General features: G+C 35.5%; 1 protein-coding gene across 1 annotated transcript in view; it reads right to left on the bottom strand.

Annotated features, from left to right (window-relative positions):
• LOC138710102 (protein O-mannosyl-transferase Tmtc3-like) overlaps window positions 1-2,210 on the bottom strand; it is a 58,924-nt gene extending 56,714 nt beyond the window's left edge. Inside the window, exon 1 of the mRNA XM_069840734.1 lies at window positions 1,956-2,210. The gene's annotated coding sequence lies outside the window, so the exon portion shown is untranslated. The remainder of the gene's footprint in view (window positions 1-1,955) is intronic.
• Between the last annotated feature and the right edge of the window lie 10,800 nt (window positions 2,211-13,010).

Here is a 13,010-nt window from a genome sequence, read left to right on the forward strand (position 1 = left end):
ATACAGCGTCGTAAAATAACCCAATAAAAAAAAAAGACCGGGAACTCACTGCAGAATTGCTGTGTAAGCATTCAATAGACTTCTTGGGCTATAATTCATGTGTGCATTCTGACAGAAAGTGGCCTCTACAAAATTAACCATTCTTAACTGAAAAAATATTGACAAGACCTGTCTAAAAATTCATTATTCTAATTCTTGTTACATAAAATATTTTAATAATATAGGAATATTCCATTATTACCACTGAAAATATAAAATATCTATGAAATTAACATAAAGAGTAACGAATCAGTAAAAGATCCATTTAGGCCTAAATGCCTGAATAATAAAAAGCAGCAGACAATCTTCCGTTTCTCACGCAACACACACTGTCTATATCCTCAAAAGTTTATAAAAATGAGTCTATGTGGTCAAACGTAAAAAGCAGGCTATGTAACACATGTACAGGGATAGAATTTCATATTTTTTGTCGTATTAAGTTTATAAAACAACTTTTGAATTTCCTAACCGATTATACAGAGTAACACGTAAACAATAAAATATCAGTATTCAGAAATGCTTGCTGTACGTTTGTCAATCGTCATAAAACCGGCGTAACACCGGAGGCAATAGTTTTTCATTCATAAAATTAAGCCACAATAGGGCTTCAAATACATAAAATAGACCTATAGAAAAGTAACTTATTAAATTCTCAAGAACAAACTTACTATACTCCGATGTTTTAATTTCTAATTATAAATCATGGTAGGCCTACAATATTTCTTTATTAGAACTATAACTGTTACCTATGAATTATTCAGCTTCCAGAAACTAGGCAGTGGATCGCCAGCTGCTGACGATGGCGAACATCACGCTGAAACGGTACCGGTATTTTATGGCTATCCAAAGTAGTAGGCTATATTAGGTAAATTTTTAAAGCTTTTAATAAAATGGTAAGCTTGGGTCAAGGTTAAGGATATAACTCAATATGTGAAGTAAATGTGTATAGCAGTGCCAAAGTTTGTCAATTTTATTTAAATTAAAAAAGTATCATCCCATGCCATAGGATTAAATCTGAACTTCCAGAAATTCAGGCTCCATTGTAACCGGTACTTGCGAACGATTTATTTATAATATTGTACGACACATGATCGAGAGAATTAACCGAGAATATTTGTTAAACAAAACAGAAAAAAGCCACAGAATAATTACTTGGAAAAATGTAAAGAATGACATTAAAATACGAAGAAACGTTGCACTAGCGAAGGAGTAAAAATAGGCCTATACTAGAAACTAAGTTCGAATTAAAATGCAACGACACAATCCCAATTTAATTATGCAACATTTATGTGCTATCAGGCCTAAGTATGAAGTAGGCCTAGTCCGATTTGTTAATTTACGAAATTAATGTAACAACTTATAATGTCGCGTGTCCTTATGGTAGGCTAGACATTTAGTAATCTCACTTCAATTCCTTCCATATAATGAAGGGTATAAATTCGAATATTTCCATTAATGTAATCTACATTCTACGCAAAATAACTAGACACAGCAAATATTTACAATCCAAGAACAGAAAAAGCACAAATGTCACTTAATTACAAGAGAATTATTGCTACACTTCCATTCACAATACGAATGTGAATTTTATTTCGTTACGATCGTCACATTATCTTGAATTAAAAAACTAAAGAACGCAATTCCAATCGCTTAGATCATCCCCTAAACATATTTTTATAGCTGTGAACTTTCGCACTAGGTTGACCTAGGGTTAGGCCTAGCTGGAATATCGGCCGACCTACAGACACTCCCCGGGAAAAATCTACAAAAAAACCAGTCTTCACAACCTTAATAAAACATAAATAAACGCTTCTTTCTTCAAATCAATATCCCAAGATGCATTAATATACACTCAAACTTCACTCCTTACACTATAAGGCCAAAAAAATATACATATTCACTTTATCATCACTTGCCTTTGCGGTTGTATGTCTGAAACACTACGGAGGAAAGCAGACAATAAATGTCGCCTAATGTCTTTTTCTCAGACACTATTTCCGAAGATTACAGCCTCCATGGAACAGTGGTGGTGTGTAGCTGTGCACTGGACGCACATTTGTCACCTGCATGTCGAACTAATCCAGATGCAGCGATTATAAAACACTGGTTCGATGAAGCAAGCGGATATTCAGTAGCTCTCTCTTCCAGCCACCTCAGTTTGCCCGGCTGCCATACTGCAAACTCCCAGGTCACGTGATCCACAGCCCCTTTGTGCTCAGACTCGGAGGCTGTCGGGCTAACCGCGATTCAACTAATTAGGATCAACTAACAGGAAAATTTATGAGGGATCAACAGTGTATTTTTACATACAAAATACTTGACTTCTCGTAAGGATGATGTACCGGTAGGAAATAATAAAGTTTTATGCCAAGTCTTGTAGGCTCTTAATTCCTTAAGCAACCCTATTCGAATCGATGATCTTCATAGTTCATAATATTCATTTTCGAAAACGTCACCGCTCTCTCCAAAATTAGGATAAGTGATTAAATATAATTATGATTTATATCAATGTTACCGTCACATACACTTCGCTTTTTTTTTTAAATAAAAACGCATAACATGCTTTGTTTAGCTGCTAAGAGTGATGCAGACGGGCTTCGAAGCATAGACTTCAATACACATGAAGGCTACAAGCAAAGAACAATCTATGTCACTTTTTCAGTTTTGAGTAAATGCCTTTTTAATGTTCAAAACCTTGTGGCACAGGCAATAACGTAATTATTTTCATCATGCAATGAGAACATATTTTCTCACAACAACGACCAACCATAATAATCAAATAAATATTTGAGAGATAACAATGCCCTCTGTGTAAAACTATTACAATTAAATTGTAACATTACATTATAAAGAAAGGGTACATTTTATTTAAGAACTAGTGAATTTTGTTACACATTTTCTCACAACAATGGCCAATGATAATAATGTGAAGGTAAAGACAACCTCATGACAGACCAAATCAGCCAGAGAGGCACCTTCACAGACAATCGGCATTTAATGGGAGTAGGGATCAGTGGCAGAATTTTGACAAGGGGGATTATTATTAAAATTATTTACAATTTACTTTATCAATATTTTAAATTGTGTGTATTATGATTATTATTATTATTATTATTATTATTATTATTATTATTATTATTATTATTATTATTATGAACTGTCAATTGCACAAAACGTTAAACGAACTTTTACAATAAATTAATATTTGAGGAGAAAAATTCGCTCCGGCGCCGAAGCGAATTTTTCTCCTCAAATATTAATTGTCAACATTACAGAGAATATTCTGTACGACAAATTAATAAATCCATAATATTTTACAATAAAGTCAGAACTCAAACTAACGAACGGGGGAATATCACTCTTAAAATGAGTTTAAAATCGACAATGCACAATATTTAATATCTGCATAGCAGAGCTGTCAAAACAATCTTTTCAATATGTTTCACAAGTTAAATTTCATATTGTGTCAGCTTCATTTTATTACAAGATCGGTGCTAGTCGGTAGGTCTGTTTATAATAAGATAGCATTGTTATAATTCGAAAGTGCCGCAACACCAAGCACAGGGATTATATAGAAGAATGGGTAGGAAAACTGTCTTATGTCGATGTGGGTTTTGTTACTCTGATAGTGAAAAATTAGAGAAGGAAAAACGATTATGGATTAAAAAATATTGAAATCTAAATATGTATTCAAGGGGGAGGGGTTAAACCCAGTAACCCCCTTGCGTACGCCTCTGATCTGTAGAGTCTACATTTAAAAAACGTAAAAATAACGGAAGTTTCCCCGGCTTAGCAGCCCAATAGGGGGAGACACTTTTCGTCGTTGAAATTTCTTAACTCGTTGCGCTTGTATTTTAGTTTTAATAATAATTGAAAACAGCTAAAATAATAAATAGATATAAACGGGTTGACTGATTAATATATTGATTCATACGATGTGTTTGAGTGAAGAAACATTCATTTCTAATACGTGTGATATCTCAATGTAGTTAATGGCTCTCAGCTACAGTAATGGGTTCTATGAATATTTCAACTGCCTGTCAGGATTCGATCTCCGGGTCTACTTTTCGTACTAGTTCATGTCGAACTCCGATAGCAGTGATTCTATAAGGTTCTAGTTTATACTACTTCAAAACTGAAATATATAAAATCGATGCCAGTAGACATTATACACATCTCTGATTCCGCCTGCGAAACCATTAAATACATCCCACATATCTGGACTGATATTTGGGCTGCCTAACCAAAAACCAAAGGCTTAAATCAGACACTCCTGTTCCTTTTAATTTTATTGTTGCTTTACATTGTAGTCGTATTGGTGGCATGGAGTGTATAGTACGACACGGAAGACCAGCGTTCTTTTGTTTGGTGATGTAAGCGAACCATTGCAGCAGATCAGGTGTTGCGGTAATACTTTGTAAACATTCATTATTCGCTATAAACCCAGCACATCAATATGTGATGTGCTTAGCCATTCTGTTCAGTGTAAATGGAAAGCCTCTGAAAGAAAAGCTGCTGAGATTTTCCACAGACAACAACACTCAGAGGTCCAGGCAACCTTCCCATTTGTTTCCGTATTAATCACAGGAATTATTTACCAATGCCCTATAAAGAATGTTATAACCTTTTAATAATAATAATAATAATAATAATAATAATAATAATAATAATAATAATAATAATCCGTGGCGCTACAGCCCGTGAAAGGGCCTAGATCGACCAGCCGGCTGCTGGCCTCACGCCCACATGCCGAAGCAGAGGTGGACGATCATCCAACCAGAATGGAGGTATCGTGTGGTTAGCATGATGATCCCCCCAGCCGTTATAGCTGGTATTCGCAACCGGATTTCGCTATCTATCGTAGCTCCCCAAGTGCATCACGATGCTGGGTGGGCACCGGTCCCATTTCACCGTCCATTATTTCTAAGTTAGAGATAGGTAAGTAGACAATTTTCAAGTGATGACGATTTTATAACTTGTCCCTGGATGGTGCTTAAAGCGATGAGCTACTGAAGTTTCTAAAATCAACCATTTTTGAGCTAGAGAGTTTACGTTTTTACTGAATATGCATATCAATATCATAATCACACATTGTAAATTTCAATCTTTTCTCATAAACACTAAAAAAAAATAAACTTAATTCTTTTATTTTTTTTAGTGAAAATTCTATTTCTAAAAAAAAATATTATTACTTTTACAATCTAATTGCTTCTTAAAGGTAGAACTGCCTATTGTGAGTTATAATTCACTACTCTAATTTGTTCATTTGTAAAAATACATATTTCTTCAATGTTCAAACATCAATAAAAATTAATACTGCAATAAAATTATGCTGAATACAGCCAATAAAATGCTCCATTTCGTAACAGAGATATTACTTGTAGTTGAAAACCTAGATAATTTATTTTTTTTTTTTAATTAAGGTTACACGTAGCTCGTACATTAACACAACTTCTACAGTTATATAAAAGTATATACTTATAATTAAGATATTGAGATAAAATTTTCATGAAACCGTACATTTTTTGCGCGAAAAAAAATGGTAACATTTGTGAAAATTTGTCTATTTTCAGTAGCGCTTCACCTTAAGACAAAGAATCCTATCCGAAACAGTGAAAGACAAAGACAATATATGACCTGTCCTGTAAGTGTGAGAGGTAAGATGAACTTTGATTCAAGTAAGGTATCCTGGTGAATGAGGCAGGTGGGAATGTAGCTGATAATAGTATAAAGTTAAAAGTGACTGACAGGAAGAAAGGATTTCTGAAGAAATAGAGACCAAAAAAAAAGTAATGATTATGATGCGGGGTGTAACAGGTGATTGTAACTTTGAATCTAATATTCCAATGAATGAGGCCGGTAGGAATCAGGCTGATAATGGTATTAAGTTAGAAATGGCCGGCAGAGAGAGAGAGAGAGAGAGAGAGAGAGAGAAAGAGGGAGAGAGAGGGAAGGAACTATTGAAGAAATAAACCGAAAGAGGCATAAATGATGACATATCAGATTCTCAAAGGAGAAGAAATTGAAGTGACAGTTGAAAATATTTCTAAATGTAAAGGAAAACATTACAGAATTCAGCATACTCAATTGCATGTACATGGAAAGAAGAATATGAGATTAAGCGTAAAGGTTTCATCTAAGTAGAGGTTGGACGAGGAGGAAGAGAAATGCTTTCGAATAAATACTACCTCAGAAATCTATAGGCCTAGTTATGCAACACAGTTTCCTGTGTGAAGAAACATGTAAAGAATCTAGAAGTCACATTTTTATTTTATTCTGAAGCTGCAATAGTTGGGAGGAGAAATAGTCATATCTGAAAGATCTAGTGAACTTCAGGACTTCAATTAAAGCACGAACTTCGCCTCGAGAAAGAAATATGGATATGATTGCTTTCTGCTAAAGAGTGATTGGATAAGGTCAGAGTGTGTAGACATCTCTTCTTAGCAACAACAGAAATTAATTTTAGCTGCAGCAACTCAATTTTAGGAAAACAATATTCTGTTAAAGAAACCAACATTGAGCGAAGCAAACCCTGGTTTTGTAACAGTCCACTTCAAACCGAGCTCCTAGCTTTTGTTAACGAAACAGAATGTTATTTTTAATTTTGAAAAGAAACAAAAGCGTAATGAAAAAATTACATTTCCTTTTGTTCTCCCATATTTGTGAGAAAGAGAGTTAATGGCTTGTTACCCAGAACTCGACATTGGTTAATAATAACATTCTTTTTGCAAATCATCAGCTCTCTCAGATCCAGACTATTAACACAATCTTTTGAACCACCCCCTATTATATGATATCTACCCTGTCCTTCCTTCAATTTATTCAACCATCTATTCGCTCATTCATCCATTTTTATGAAAATACGCTTTGCCTTTCCAACCAATTATTCTCCCATTATTTACCTTCCTATCCAATTTATCAGTGGATTGATTGAAAATTCGCTTAACTGTTATCAAGAAATAGTTCAATAAACCAACTCGTCTTATAGATATGAATTTATAAAATTATTTTACAGATGATATACTCGGTTAAGAGAGAAGTTTTATATGATATTCTTATTGAATTTGGTATTCCCAAGAAACTAGTTCGATTAATTAAAATGTGTCTTAGTGAAACTTACAGCAGACTCCGTATAGGCCAGTTTCTATCTGATGCTTTTCCAATTCACTGCGGGCTAAAGCAGGGAGATGCACTATCACCTTTACTTTTTAACTTCGCTCTAGAATATGCCATTAGGAAAGTTCAGGATAACACAGAGGGTTTGGAATTGAACGGGTTACATCAGCTTCTTGTCTATGCGGATGACGTGAATATGTTAGGAGAAAATCCACGAACGAGTAGGGAAAACGCGGAAATTCTACTTGAAGCAAGTAAAGAGATATGGTTGGAAGTAAATCCCGAAAACAGAAAGTATATGATTATGTCGCGTGATCAGAATATTGTACGAAATGGAACTATAAAAGTTGGAGATTTATCCTTCGAAGAGGTGGAAAAATTCAAATATCTTGGAGCGACAGTAACAAATATAAATGACACTCGGGAGGAAATTAAACGCAGAATAAATATGGGAAATGCCTGTTATTATTCGGTTGAGAAGCTTTTGTCATCTAGTCTACTGTCAAAAAATCTGAAAGTTAGAATTTATAAAAGAGTTATATTACCGGTTGTTCTGTATGGCTGTGAAACTTGGACTCTCACTTTGAGAGAGGAACAGAGATTGAGGGTTTTTGAGAATAAGGTTCTTAGGAAAATATTTGGGGCTAAGAGGGATGAAGTTACAGGGGAATGGAGAAAGTTACACAACACAGAACTGCACGCATTGTATTCTTCACCTGACATAATTAGGAAATTAAATCCACACGTTTGAGATGGGCAGGGCATGTAGCACATATGGGCGAATCCAGAAATGCATATAGAGTGTTAGTTGGGAGGCCAGAGGGGAAAAGATCTTTGGGGAGGCCGAGACGTAGATGGGAAGATAATATTAAAATTGATTTGAGGGATGTGGGATATGATGGTAGAGAATGGATTAATCTTGCTCAGGATAGGGACCAATGGCGGGCTTATGTGAGGGCGGCAATGAACCTTCGGGTTCCTTAAAAGCCAGTAAGTTAGTTAGTTAAGTTAGTTAGATTTTACAGATGAAAGTGATACATTACATTATTTCTGAGAACGTGGACAGTACAGGAATTCTGTCGCACTTCTTCGTTTAATTTTTATACAGCGAAGTCTAGTCTGTGTAGTACCGGGAACAAAAAAGCAGCGGAAGCCGCAAACATAGTTAGCTGCACGCTTTGTATCCGTCAAAGTAATGTTTCGCGGAGACTTGGAAAGATTTTTGAAGATAAATTGTGGTTTTTGTGCCCAGACACCGAGTCTACATACGTTTCGATGTTCTTGCAAAATCTGCAGCACGTTCCCCCCTCCCCCCCATCTGCCTCCCCCCTTGCCGCTGCCGCCGCTGCTGACGAATGCAATATTCTGTGTTACGAGAAATCCTGATATACAGCAAAGTAAATATATCATTTTGGTAGATTTCCAGTGGAGAGAGACAGAATCCTTGCAAGTACGGTCATTTTCTTCCTTATAACAACAACTATCTTATCTTATGCCAAATGTCTGTGTTTTTACATTAAAGTTTGTGTCTATCTTTTGCTTTCTTTCGGCCACTTTCATCTTTTCTCGGGAAATAATGGAATGTTTACAAAAAAAGTATAAGCAACAAAGACTTCACCTTGGAAGGAGGCATGCCTGGAGTGTGCCATTTGGACGGGTTTCAGCACATCCACATTCTCGCCAAAACAAAATGCCAGTATCAATTCATTGTGCATGCTCTCGTCTTGTCAGTGGAGCTAATGAACTCAATGTCTGTACTGTCAGTTTATTTGTGCGAGATCGTGCGTATTTGCTTGGTGTCCACACAAAACCAATCCGCGGAAAGTCTTAAATTCTACATTCAGTATTCCCAACCTAACACACATAACAATTTCCCTCTTCTTACCGCTTAAGTGACATATTGATTTTACTGCTTTAGGCTTTTGACATATTATTTTAGAGACGTTCAATATAGTAATGATTATAAATTGGAAACTTACCACTGCAATTTCACCTAAATTGCACTGTTAATTATTGTTTTTAAATATTTGCAAAAATTAAGTAAACTCTACAACTCCACTAAAGTTACTACATTCGTGATGCAAGTAACATTAAGGAAGCCGTGAAAAAATCAACAAGATTTATAGACTGGGGGGGGGGGGAAGACAGACGTATATCACGGCCTGCTGGAGTATAGTAAATACAGAAAACATTTTAAAGCAACAATGTTGAAAATAGATATTTTTGTTTTGCAAATTTGCCGTCATTGAACAGAAACCAAGATGGAGATTTCATTGCAACTAATTAGAAATTCCTCTTTCGGGTATGTAATAAACGATCTCCGCACAAAATAATGTACAATACACAAGCGGTATGTTTTCTTTCAATTCTCAGAAATTAAAAAAGCTCAACTACGTTTCGCTTTTTCAAACTTTTCCTCGAACATGAAAACTTCAACATACCGCTCTTGTAACGCATATTACTATTATTTTATACTATAAAATAAACTCTGAAGTTCTGGCTGATATGTACCTCTATTATCACTTATCAGGCAGTAGATTATTTATGTCAGAGGAAGAACAATTGTTTGTTTGCATCTGAAATCTGATTAGTGTAATATATAGTTAATCGGTGATATATGAAATGGAGGAGGAAAGAAACTGGCCACCCTACCCCAGTATCTCCTGGCCTAGTTGCCTCATAAGTGGTGCATTGTTAGTAGTACTTGTGAGGTTCAGACCTGTCTTCGTACAGTTGACTAAACAACTATAAAATCTACACAAAAATCACGAAAATATGAATCAATAATGCCATACAAAATCAATAATTATAATAATATGAATAATAATAATAATGTTTAATAATAGTAATACTTACTTACTTACAAATGGCTTTTAAGGAACCCGGAGGTTCATTGCCGCCGTCACATAAGCCCGCCATCGGTCTCTATCCTGTGCAAGATTAATCCAGTCTCTATCATCATATCCCACCTCCCTCAAATCCATTTTAATATTATCCTCCCATCTACGTCTCGGCCTCCCCAAAGGTCTTTTTCCCTCCGGTCTGCCAAGTAACATTAATAATAGTAATAATAATAATAATAATAATAATAATAATAATAATAATAATAATAATAATAATAATAATAATAAATCTGTAGCCAAAATTTTCCTGGTAATTTTCGATTTTCCAAAAATAATTGGTGTTAACATGTATTATTAACCATCCTGAAACCGAAAATCGCTTTTTTTTTAATTTTTGTATGTATGTCTGTCTATGTGTCTGGATGTTTGTTACCTTTTCACGCGATAATGGCTGAACCGATTTATATGACAATTGCAATATAAATTAAGTTCGTTGTAAGTTAGATTTTAGGCTATATGGCATTAAAAATACTTTATTTAAAAAGGGGTTATAAGGGGGCCTGAATTAAATAAACCGAAATATCTCGCTTATTATTGATTTTTGTGAAAAATGCTGCGTAACAAAAGTTTCTTTAAAAATGATTTCCGATACGTTTCACTCCAAGCAAAATTTTGATGGGACCAAATTGCACCAAAAACGGATGTTCTCTGAACCAAATGATCATATTTTAATTATTTGCACGTAATAACAATTAAGAAACATGTTAAAGGAATTATCATTGCACCAAATGAGTGTCTCTGGACTAAAATGATCGCATTTTAATTATTTAAATAGAATTTAAATGAAATGACATATTAAACGATTTATCCTTATATCAAACACGAATGTTCCCTGGACCAGATGTTCTATTTTAATTATGTAATTACTTTATATTTATTTCTAACGGGTGCAGCGGAGCGCATGGATACGGCTAGTAATAATAATAATAATAATCTTCTTCTTCTTCTTCTACTTCTTATTCTTCTTCTTCTTCTTTTCTTCTTCTTCTGACTTTCCGGTTTGGACACTTTTGTCTAACCATCTTGTTTGTGATCTTCCCTGATCTCTTCGTCCTACTGATCTGTACGATAGAGTTGCGTTTGGATAACGGAAATTTTGCATTCATTCAAAATGTTGCTTCCATTTCTCTTTGTAACCTATTGTTATTATTATTATTGTTATTATTATTATTATTATCGTTATTATTATTATTACTATTACTATTACTATTATTATTATTATTACTATTATTATTATTATTATTATTATTATTATTATTATTATTATTATTATGGATTTGAGGGAGGTGGGATATGATGGTAGAGACTGGATTAATCTTGCTCATGATAGGGATCAATGGCGGGTTTATGTGAGGGCGGCAATGAACTTCCGGGTTCCTTAAAAGCCAGTAAGTAAGTAAGTAAGTAAAGTATTATTATTATTATTATTATTATTATTATTATTATTATTATTATTATTATTATTATTATTACGTTCCTTTTACGCCAATTTTAAATCATTGAAAATATTAGTTCTGCCGACCACAATGTCGTATAATATACCAATATTTAGCGCTTCCTTCACAGCCGAAAGAAAACTAGAACGTTACGTTCATGAGTCTGAGAATGTTCGATTGGTTGTGGCTGCAGCAAGGAGGACACAAAAGCACCACGTTGTAGTAGGAAGCTATTCAACTGATATAATTCCAGCTCCAACATAATCTTTCCAAAACTTCGCAGCCACCTCTGAGACTAGAGGCAAACTTTGCCACGCGTTTATTATCACTATTTCCACGGCTGGAATCGAACTTCTGTTAATGAAAGAAAATATCAAACTATTACGAACATTACCCTCGCGCCGTCTGCGGGATGCTACAGTGAAACTTCACCAGAAGAATAAAGTATTGTGCATACTGACTGGCCTCGCACGTAGGCCGCTTGTGTGGGCCCATTGTGTTCACGCCACCGCACTGCAGATTTCCTTGAGAGCCGCCTCCAAACTTCCCTGCAGTCTGAAGAATCCCTTACCTTTCCGCTTAGATCCGTCAACCACGAGCTATCACCGCCTACATCGGAGCAAGCCAGGAAGAAACTGAGATCATGATGAAAAAGATCATGATGGCATATTGAGTCCGAGGTCCAACGCCGAAAGTTACCAGCAATTCTTCTTCAGTTGGTTGAGGGAAAATCTCAGAAAAAAAGCCTCAACCAGGTAACTTGTTCTATCATATCCATCGATTCATAGAGTCATTCTACCTAAGAGCCAGCTGGCTAGTCTCTTTTATTGAGACAACTCATCCTGCCTAAGGTTTTTCCGTGGTTTTCGTAAGGCGTTAAGACAAATGTCGGGATGAGCCCTAAGAGAAATGGGCCACGAACCTGCATTCATATCCCCATGACTCCTTTAATTATTCTAAATTAATTAATAATTACATCTATCATAAATTCATAAATCAATCGACCTCCTACCTAAAAGCCAAATTGGCTAGTCTCTTATATTGAGACAACTCATCCTGCCTAAGGTATTCCGTTGTTTTCGTAAGGCGTTAATACAAATGTCGGGATGAGCCCTAAGAGAAATGAGCCACGGACCTATATGCCCTTCTCCATAAATTCCCCTTTTTCCTTTTCTAACAAACGACGTAATGCCCTAGTTCAGAGTCTATAAAATTACGAAATACATGTGCAAGGTCACTCATGTAGTCGCAATGCGAAAGGACAGGGAACCCTTCAATTTGCAGATTCAGAATTCACGGCGTCTCTCCTGGCGGTCTTCACCTGCCTTGTCATCGAACAATAGACGACAGAGTCTTCTCGACTCCTCCTGCACTGCGAAATGACAGTTCCTTTCAATGTGCAGATCTACACCAGCCATCTCCTCCTCGTCCCGTCCCGTGATCACTTTGATCACATTTCCGTCCCCTCGCGTATGTGGTACCTAAGAGATTACGTCCATTTTCGGCTTTCCCCTTC

Source organism: Periplaneta americana, chromosome 12 (genome assembly GCF_040183065.1).
Source record: "Periplaneta americana isolate PAMFEO1 chromosome 12, P.americana_PAMFEO1_priV1, whole genome shotgun sequence".
Taxonomy (NCBI): Eukaryota; Metazoa; Arthropoda; class Insecta; order Blattodea; family Blattidae; genus Periplaneta; species Periplaneta americana.